Here is a 10,343-nt window from a genome sequence, read left to right as displayed (position 1 = left end):
AGCCTGGAAGGCAGGAAGACGGGATCCTGCCTGACTTCCTCCACAGTGCCGAATGCCCACATGACTAGTACGTGAGTATTCTGGGAGCAGTGAGGGTGAGAGGGGAAAGCAGACAGGTTCCTTCTGCATCCCACAATGCACCGTGTGCGGAGAGCTGTGCATAGGGGGATTTCCTCAATGTCGGCCACTCTTTCTGCCCAGCTCTATGGAAGCTCGGGCTGCTGGCAGCCTGAACTTCCGCACAACCAGGCAGTGAGGGAGGGCAGTGCATGTGCATGTCCTTCTCCCTCACCTGTTGACCAGGTAGAAAACCCGGGCTACCCAGTGGAGGAGCTCACCCAGGTAGAGCTGATAGTGAGAAAGACCCCTAGGTCTGCTCTGACTATCAGTGGCTTTCCAGGGTTTCAGGCAGGAATTGTTCTCAAACCTGTCCAGAGATGTCAGGGATTTTAAAAAGGATCTTCTGTATGCTAAGCACAAGCTCTACCACTGTGCTACATTTCCACCCCCATTGTCTGATTTACATCTAGGATCCTGCAACGAACAATCTTTTAAAATGTACACTGTTAAGCAATGAACTTTAGGTCATGACGGACAAATTCCTCTTGATGTGATTCAGTGGGAATTTGAGTAGCAAACCCAGCTATTTTCCCCTAAAAATCGGAAAACAGCTTTTTAAAAGCGCTGTTTTAAAATTTTGATCTCATTGCACTCTTGTCCTTAGAATGAACATCAAGTGCCCTAGAGAACTATATTTCCTAGGTTCCCTGGCATCAGCTCTGTTAAGTTTAATTGTAAAATTAGATGATTCCACTTTCAAGAAATCCTGCTCAGAACTTGCCTACCCTGATCTCAGGCTTTTGGTAGCGTACCTAATATTCAGATAATGCTTTCCACCTGCTGGCCATTTCCAGCTTCCTTTCAAAAAGGTTCTCTAATTATATTTCCTTAATTCAACCCTTAGCCTTTCCCACTGCTCAAATGGCTAACCTGCCACAATTAATGCTCCTTTCAAAGGGCATCAAATACAAAACTTTGCTTCCTGACAAAAAGAAAAATCTTTAAGGAGAAACCAAAATGTATTCCATTAAAGAACTACACAGAGAATGAAATCCAATTAAGTTGGACCGAGGGATCAAATTCACATTTGGTAGGTCAGGCTGAGAATCAGGGTACCTTCTCTTCATCCTGAACTATTTCTGAAATGTCTGAGAATTAGGTCTTTCTGGAATTTTGGTCGTTTGCTAATGTAATTTGGTTTTGCATACTGTTTTTGAATTTACCAGTGGAATTCAAGGTATCTGAAAGGGGAAAACATCCCTCATAACTTTAATTAAAGGGGTGGATCATAAAAAATGTTTACATATAGTTGTGGGTTCCAAGGAATTGAACCAATCATTCAGAGAAGATCTAATCCTTACAAGGGATAAGAGTGGCCAAGTGCAGGCATTTTAATCCTGGATACAGTCAACATGTGCAGGGAGGAAAAGGGCATGGCTCCCAGCTTCTGCAAACTGATCATTACATAAGAAGCTGATTTATACCAGTGGCCAGTGAGCCCTTTCTCTCAATCCAAGAAAGGGCTGAAAGGGCTCAATGTGGGCGAAGGGAGGAAGCCTTCAAAAGCTTACCTCCTCTGCGGATGATCCTCTTGAAGAGACTTGGTGGCGATCACGCGCCCAGACATGCAGCTGCTCCTCAAGCAGCGTGGAGGGTCAGGGGGCTGGGAGCATCTTCCCACCCCCTGAAACTCCCGGAATACCTCGTGCATGGGTCATTATGGGGATCCCTCCAATGCTAGTCAGGAGCCCCTCAGACCCCCAGCCTAGCTGCAAGCAGCTGGAACTGGCAGACGAACACCAAAATGAAGTTACAGGACTGCTTGTTCCCTTAACCTCATTATGTAGGAGGGCTCCAGAGGTGGGTGTGTTGCTGTGCCGTCGCCGGGAGCCATTCTTCATGTGAGGACGAAACTGGGCTGGGCTTCCTTAGCTCAGTTTTGCCCGCACATTAGAACAGCCTCAGAGTGGTGTATTGGTTGGAGTGTTGGGCTAGGAGTGGACAGACCCACATTCAAATCCCTGTTCAGCCATGAAACCCATTGCATGACTCTGAGTCAGTTACTTCCCCCTTGGCCTAACTAAACCTACCACAAAGAGTTGTTGTCGGGCTTCTTGGAGTTAGAGCAGGATGTACACGTAAATAATAATAATAATAATAATAATAATAATAATAATAATAATAATAATCCCGAGTCAGATCATTGGTCCATCTAGTTTAGTATTGTCTACCCTGATCGTCTGCAGCACTCTGGGTAGTTATAGAACTGAAAAAGGTAGAGAAGAGGGCAGTCAAACTGATCAGAAGTCTAGAGCATTTTCCTTATGTGATCAGGCTACATTTGGGGCATTTTAGTTTAGGAAAAAGGTGACTAAATGAAGTTTAATAAAATAATGCATAGTGTGGAGAGAGAAAATTTTTTATCCTTCTCTCACAACATTAAAGCCGGGCGTCATCCCATGAAACTGCTTGGCAGGAAATTTAGGACTGACAAAAGGAAGAACATAATCTATGGAACACTGGATATGGTGGTGTCCACCAGCTGGGATGGCTGTAAAAGGGGCTTAGATAAATTCATGGAGGACAGGTCTATCAATGGACCAGGTTTCACAATCAGCGAGACCCAGTTCAGGAGGGTGCATGGGGAGAGCCCTGGGTGGCCGGATCGGCTGCCCACTCTGTGATGGAGCTGGTGGGGGCTGGGGAGCTCAGGGGTTGCATGGCCCCTGGAAGCCCAAGTATGCCCTGCACGAGCATGCAGGGCATACTGGGGAGACCCCCAGAGCAGCTACTCACGATCAGATAGCCCAGGTTTGTGGAGTGCTCGCTCCACAAACCCGGGCTGGGGGGTGGGAATTGAGCGTATTACCCACTCTAGAACCACCGGGCTCGCAGCCGAGCCCGGTGGTTCTCACGATCAGCAAAAATCAGGCTAGCAGAGGCTAGCCTGATTTTTGCTGATCATGAGAATAGCCCCAATGACTACTAGTCTTGATGGTTATAGGCTGTCTGAACCTCCAGGCTTAGAGGCAGGTTACCTCTGAATACCAGTTGCAGGGGAGCAACAGCAGGAGAAGGGGCATGCCTTCATTTCCTGCTTGCGGGCTTCCCAGAGGCATCTGATGGGCCACTGTAGGAAACAGGATGCTGGGTCAGGCCCTATAGATCTTGGGCCTGATCCAGCAAAGCTCTTCTTATGTTCTCCAGGGTTGCAGAAGGGGGTCTTTTCAAGCCCTAACTGGGGATGCCAGGATTGAAGCTGGGACTTTCTGCAAACAAAGCAGATGAGCTACAGTCCCATATCCTTTCCTTAAGCACAGAGTGTACATAGTCTATGTTGTACACATGCAGATGCTGTCTGTAGATCTGCATTCTGAAAGACGTAGGATGCAAATGTATTATTTTATTGATTTAAAATATTTATATCCCACCCCTCCACTGCAATACTGCTCACAGCTCACAATCAACTGTAAAACAATCAACATAATAAAACAATATAATATGAATAAAATTAGTCACACTGAAACACTGTTCAAAAGTTCTCCCCACTACAGGCATAAGCAAATATTTCACAGAATTAAAGAAAAGCACATGTGCTAGCCATGGCTCCTACCAACATAGGCACTGGCCACATCCAAAGGCAACCACATGTTTGATATCTGAAAAAGGCAGCACTGACACAGAAAGGCTATTCTCACAATGGGAGAAAATGGGGCTAAAGGAGCGCAGCCCAGTTTTCTCCCATCGTGAGAACCACCGGGCTCGCGGGTGAGCCCGGTGGTTCTCTGGTGGCTAGCCCACCAAAGAAGCCCTCCCCTTAAACAGAGTTAGTGGACCATTAACCCCATTTTCCCGATCATGAGTCACCATGGTGCAGTTCCGCACCACAGTGACTTGTCAGGAGATCCCTGCCAGGAGGCTAAAATGAGCCTCCTGGTGTTGGGGGGTCTCTCCAGGATGCCCTGTGGGACATCCTGGGACTTCTGGGGGCCAATCCCTGCAGCCCCTTCCAGCTCCGTGACAGAGCCAGTAGTTGTGTGGGCAGCTGATCCGGCTAAGACCACTCTCCCCGCAGAACCCTCCCAGGCTCTACACACGGATCAGAGCCTCAGAGATTCATTCATGAGATTTGGAACCCTCTAGGGTGCCCAGCTTCAAGAAGGAACCTTTGAAGATATAAGAACACAAGAATTGCTTTGGTGGGCCAGGTCCAAGGCCAAGCTAGTCCAGCATCCTGTTTCCCCTAGTGCCCATAAGATGCCTCTGGAAAGCCCACACACAGGAGATGAGGAAGCAATCCTGCTGTTGCTTTCCTGCTACTGGTCTTCAGAGAACCATCTTGGAGGCAACCAATAGCCATCAAGACAAGTAGACACCGGTAAACCTGTCCTCCATGAACTTGTCTCATCCACTTTTCAGGTCATCTAAGAAGGTGACCATTAGCACATCCTGTGGCAGAGACCTCCACAGATGATTCGCTGTGTGAAGAAAATACTCCCCCCCCCCAGTGAGGATCTTCTCACGATTAGTGAGAAGAGCCTGGATGGGGAGAGTGGGCTAAGGCTGCTCTCCCCGCAGATGAGCAGTCAGTCTGCTCCGGGCGGCTGAACCAGCTGCCCACACGACTGCTGGCTCTGTTACGGAGCCAGCGGGAGTTGGGGGGATCCCGGGCTGCGCAGCCCCCGGAAACTCCAGCATGCCCTGCACAAGCGTGTAGGGCATGCTGGAGAGACCCCCGAGCTGGGGGGCTGCTTTTCAGCCTCCCAGTCGGGGGTCTACTCGTGATTTGCCACAGCACGGAGCCGCACTGTGGCAACTCACAATCATAGAGCCCGGGTTAGTGGAGAGCTCGCTCTGCTAACCTGGGCTTAGGGGAGGGTTACTTAAGCGGGTTAACCACTTGGAGGCTACCGGGCTCACCTGTGAGCCCCATGGTTCTCACAGTCAGGTGAAATCGGGCTAGGCTCCCCTAGCCTGATTTCACCTGATCATGGGAATAGCCTCAGTGACTCCCCAGGGACATGACCATGGGGCATATCAGCAGCAGGGCCATGGCTAGACAATAAGGATGTGCCCAAAGCAGGGTTCAAAGCACAGTTTCCTTTTTTGGAAAGGCCCTGGGAACTTTAAGAAAAAGGAGAAACGGTCTCCGTTGCCCTATTCAGCTTCCTGCTGGGGTGGTGCATGTCCCAATAACCCCCATGCCATGTGTCTGCTGGTGTCACGTGGGGGGTTATTGGGATGTGCACCACCCCAGCAGGAAACTGAATGGGGCGGCAGAGAGCAGGTAAGAACCTGTTCTCTTTTTTTCGTAAAGTTCCTGGGACCCTTTCCGAAAAAGGGCTTTGAACTGTGGTTCGGGCACATCCCTATTAGCCAATGTGCTCCCATTTCCCCCTCATGCATTTGCTGTATGGGAGAGAGGAGATTTTTCTGAATAGGGCTTGAGAGAGAGTCTAGATCCATGCAGGTGGGACGTGCAGAAGCTCTGTGCACAAAAGAGGATCAGTGTGGGAAGGCTGGGGGAGACTCCGTGCAAGCAGAATCCTCCTGCTTAGAATGACTGCATGGATCTTGTATGATGCTAGCAGAAAGGGGAAAGGCAAGGGGTTGGGGCAGCTGAGTGGGAAGGAAGTTACCCCCCCCCCCACCCAGTCCTGCTAAACTGAATAACATCTTGGAGATGGATTTAGTATCAGCTTGAAAACATGGACATGTTTTTACCAATGCTAACTGTGAGGTAGTGGAAGTATTCCAATCTTGGAAGTTATCTATAGAATAGCAGGTTATAGATTAGCCCTCGGACCTGTTACCCAGTTCTATTAAACTAATTTGATGAGCATCTTCCTGTGAGTCCTAGAACTAATTAACAGCTGCAAAGATCATATTAGCCAGGCACTGGAAGACAGCTGATGTGCTTTTGGAGTGGTTAACAACATTTTTAGACACTGCAGAAAAAGTGACAGCTCTTGTGTGCAAGAGGAATGCTGTTTGGTATCTGTAGATTTTGGACACCATGCAATGCTTGTTAGGTGGAGAGCAGAGCTGGTCTTGTGGCGGTGTGAATTGTCCCCTTAAGCAGGGGCCACCCAGGTTTGCATGTGAATGGAGAACTATGTGTGAGTGCTGTAAGATATTCTCTTTGAGGAATGGGCCATAGCTCAGTGGATGAGCATCTGCATGCTGGCATGCAGAAGGTCCCAGGTGTGCTCCCTGGCATCTCCAGGTAGAGCTGGGAGAGACTCCTGCCTGAAACCTTGGAGAGCTGTTGCCAGTCAGTGTAGACAATACTGAACTAGATGGACCAATGGTCTGACTCCGTATAAGGCCGCTTCCTGTGCTCCTAACATCTTCTCTCCAGGCTGCTAGCACCTGTCAGGCTTGGCAGAAACAAGAGTAGCGCTGGAGTGTGGATGCCTGGGGTCTGTTCCAGGGGAGGCATGAGAGGAACTTGCCTTGAAATGAATGTGCCATGATGTAATGCCACCTAAGACTGAGCTGAAATGCCTCTCCTCCAATTTCCCCATTCCATTTGCAGGAAGTGGAAATGGGTGGGCGGGATAGTGACAGTGCTCAGGGCAGCTGCCAATTGGCAGCCATCAACTTTATTCCCATCAGTCCCCTGGGAATGATGCTTCAGTGATCACTTAGTCACGTTTCCAGGGGACTTATGAGAATTACAAAGGGTGGCCAGCAGCACCCAGATGAGTGCCATCAATGTGATACTGGAAGTGGTGGCGGAAAGGAAAGGAAAGGAAAGGTGTAGTGTGGTTTATCCCCTCTTTTGCCCCTAAGCCCTCCAAAACTGAAACTGAAAATTCTCAGCTGAAAACTTCAAGCTCAACCTTACTAAGGAACCAGGTACTATCATGTCATTATGAAGGAAGAGCTACACTGACCTCTAACTGAGCCATTCTTGCCTTGTTTTCTGCAAGACAGCAAGCCTAGAAAGCTGAAGAAAGTACATTGGGGAAAACAACCACTTCGGGCGTAGCAAATAAATAAATATAACAATTTGTTGCTGAGGATGTGGAAGTGAGAGTGAAGAGTTAAGGAGATGTGAGAACACTGGTCAAGAAGACAAGGCGCAGGACGCCCATGCCGGTTCAAAACACTAGCCAACTCCTGGTCTATATGTTCCTCCTGCAGCTGAAAAGCCCTAGGGCAGGGATTTGCAAACTTATACCTTGGGTGTTGTTGGACTACATCACCCATAAACCCTAGCCACAATGGCCAAAGATATTGTGGCCAGGGATGATGGGAGTTGTAGTCCAACATCATCTGGGGACCCAAATCTGAGAGCCCATGCCTTAGAGTATTGAAGGTTAACCCAGGTATCTTTCCAATGGAGTTTCCATGAATCTAGGCAACAGTGTAAAACAAGACTTCTCACACACTTGCTGGGAAAATAAGTGGTCTTTCTTTTCAATAGAGAAACAGATTTTGCAAGTTTGCAGTAGGCCTGTGAAGCCAGAGCCTCTCACATTGGATCTGCTTGCCTATGCCACTCTCTGTAATAAGCACAGGGGAGACTTTCGACATCATTATTATTATTATCATCCTCCACATTGTTATTGCCACCTTTCTGCTTGCTGCAGAACATTATGATGTATTACCCCATTTTATTGCAGTTTATGTTATTACATAAGTACTCCAAATGACAAACTTAGGCACACTGAGGTATCCCCATAAAGCGCCATGTAAACCATATATCATATTAGGATAATTTGGAGCCTTGAAAAGATTTGGAGGTTTCGAGTGGCTCAAAAATATAATGTTCTTCTTGGAATATTTACATGCATCCAGTTTAGTACAGCAGCATGAGACCCTGGGAGTTGCAGATATTGTCGGGATTGATATCCAGGAGGTAATTCATCAGATCATAGGAATGTTCCTATGTTCCTATTACCTCCTGGATACCAATCCCAACAATATTTGCAACTTCCAGTGTTTCATGCCAGACCTTTGATCCTTCTAGTTTAGTTGTATCTACACTGGCTGGCAGCGGCTTCTCCAAGACTGTAGGCAGGAGTCTTTCCCAGCCCTATCTAGAAATGCCAGGCATTGAACCTGGGACCGTCTGCATGTCCCCATGCTCTGTCACTGAGCTATGGCCTCATCCCCTAATCTCTGAAGCAGTTAACATAATTGTTAATTGGGTTGGACAAGCATCCTACCCAGTTTCGCGTGCTGTGTGCGCGCTCCTGATTTTTGATCATGTGCTAACAAAATCCTAAATATAAGGAAGGGAAGTAGTAATGGACTACACTGCCCATTCTGGATAAAAATGGACTACACTGACTTTCTGGTCTTGTGGTAGCTTGCATGAATTTCCCCCTTTGCTAAGCAGGGTCTGCCCTGGTTTGCATTTGAATGGGAGAGTAAGTGAGAATGGGCTCACTTAGACCCTGTCTCCTAAGATACTGCCCTTAGAAGATGGGGGCCACTCTAGGAAGAGTATCTGCCTGCTGGCAAGCAGAAGGTTCCAAGTTCCCTCTCTGGCATCTCCAAGATAGGGCTGAGAGAGACTCCAGCCTGCAACCTTGGTGAAGCCGCTGCCGGTCTGTGTAGACTAGAGATTCTCAACGTTGGGTCCCCAGATGTCATTGGACTTCAACTCCCATAATCCCCAGCGGCGTTTGGTTGGGAATTATGGTACAAGTGCTGGATAGGATGGCTCCATGATACCCAACTTCTGCCTCACAGACCATCACTTTCCCCTCCTCCTACCTAGTTTTTTTGTTAGCACATGATTGGAAATCCAAGGCATCCACAGCTCCCCAATTAACAGTTGTATGAACGGCCTCAAAGATTTGGAAGGCATGAAGTGAATTTCTGGGTTGCAATGTGGACATTCTGATTCTTGGCCTTCTCCTTCCCTGCCAACTGTTATGATGATGATGATTTGTTCAAAATGTTTACCACTTTTCAACAAAAAAAACCTCTCCAAGTGGTTTACACAGAAAATGGAATGAGAAGATGGTTCTCTTTTCCAAAGGAGCTCATAATCTCAAAAGAAACACCAGTTTCTTAGGAACACTCTCCCCCCACCACCCACCAATTCATTCAGCCCCCTCCTTAGTTGCTTTTAAGGTCCTTCTTAAGACATACCTGTTTCGCCAGGCGTATGCCCCTTATTTATTTATTTTTTAAATTGTCTATTATGTTAATTCTCCTGGGTGTGCCTTGGAATGTGTGTCCCAGAACCCAGCTGATTGGCTGGGCAGCGGACGCGCCTGATTGGCTGAGGTGTACCCAGGAGGATTGGCTGCCGTGGTGGCGGCCTGGCCATGGAGGCCAGAGGTGGTGGGACCAGACCGGCCGCGGAGGCAAGGCCCAGGAGGGAGGAAAGAAAGTGGGGAGGGAGGAAGTGGCAGTGGGGAGGAGAGGTGCCTGGGCCTGGAAGCAGAGACTGGGGCATAAGTAGTACCCAGAATGTTGGGGGGCAATATGCTAAATCATTGTAAACCGCTTAGAGAGCTTCCAGCTATAGAGCGGTATATAAATGTAAGTGCTATTGCTATTGCTATATGGTGGGGAGAGGTAACCACTGGCCCCAAAGAGCACACAGATGCTCTGTGTGGGGTCGGCTAGTTATTGGTATTGCTGTCGTTCACCGCCTAGAGTCTTTGGAGGAGGCAGTATACAATAAATTTTGAATGAATGAAAAGTTTATAGGCACTGGAGGGATGCTGTGCTGGGGCAGGAGAGGGACAGTTGCTCACTCCCTGCTAAATATGGGACAGCCACCACTTAAAAATGAGCCACTCTGAGAAGAGTCTCCATTAGGGAGGCTGGGAGGTGGAATTATTTGCTATAACAACTCGTACCACAGGGGTGAATCCTGCCACATATTCACAATTCGAATTCCAATTTCCAGATGAGATTTTCTTGTAGACCACAAAAAGAACAGAGAAATACATTACCCCTATCTTTCTCCATTTTTCTATATGGCTCTCTAGCCACCGAACCAGGAGGAAATCTTTTTCCATTGAAATGCTAATGGGGGAGTAAACTGTATAATAAGACTGCATCCCCTTTGGGCCCACATATAATTTACACATAAAATGAAGCTGCACATGGCCTTGTTTCATAGCATATTTGTTTAATTATCTTTCCTTAAAAGCTTTTTTTCCCAATTAATTTTCAATATTTAAAGAAGGCATAAAAATTGTCAACTTATCCGTATACCTGATAATTAAATAATGTTTGGGGAATAATTAAATTATCTCATAAAGTAAATTTGACCAGCTGTAACATAACTAATGTTGTGCCATGATTTT

This window comes from Hemicordylus capensis, chromosome 1 (assembly GCF_027244095.1).
Source record: "Hemicordylus capensis ecotype Gifberg chromosome 1, rHemCap1.1.pri, whole genome shotgun sequence".
In the NCBI taxonomy this organism is placed as follows: domain Eukaryota; kingdom Metazoa; phylum Chordata; class Lepidosauria; order Squamata; family Cordylidae; genus Hemicordylus; species Hemicordylus capensis.
Note: the sequence above shows the minus strand (reverse complement) of the source record.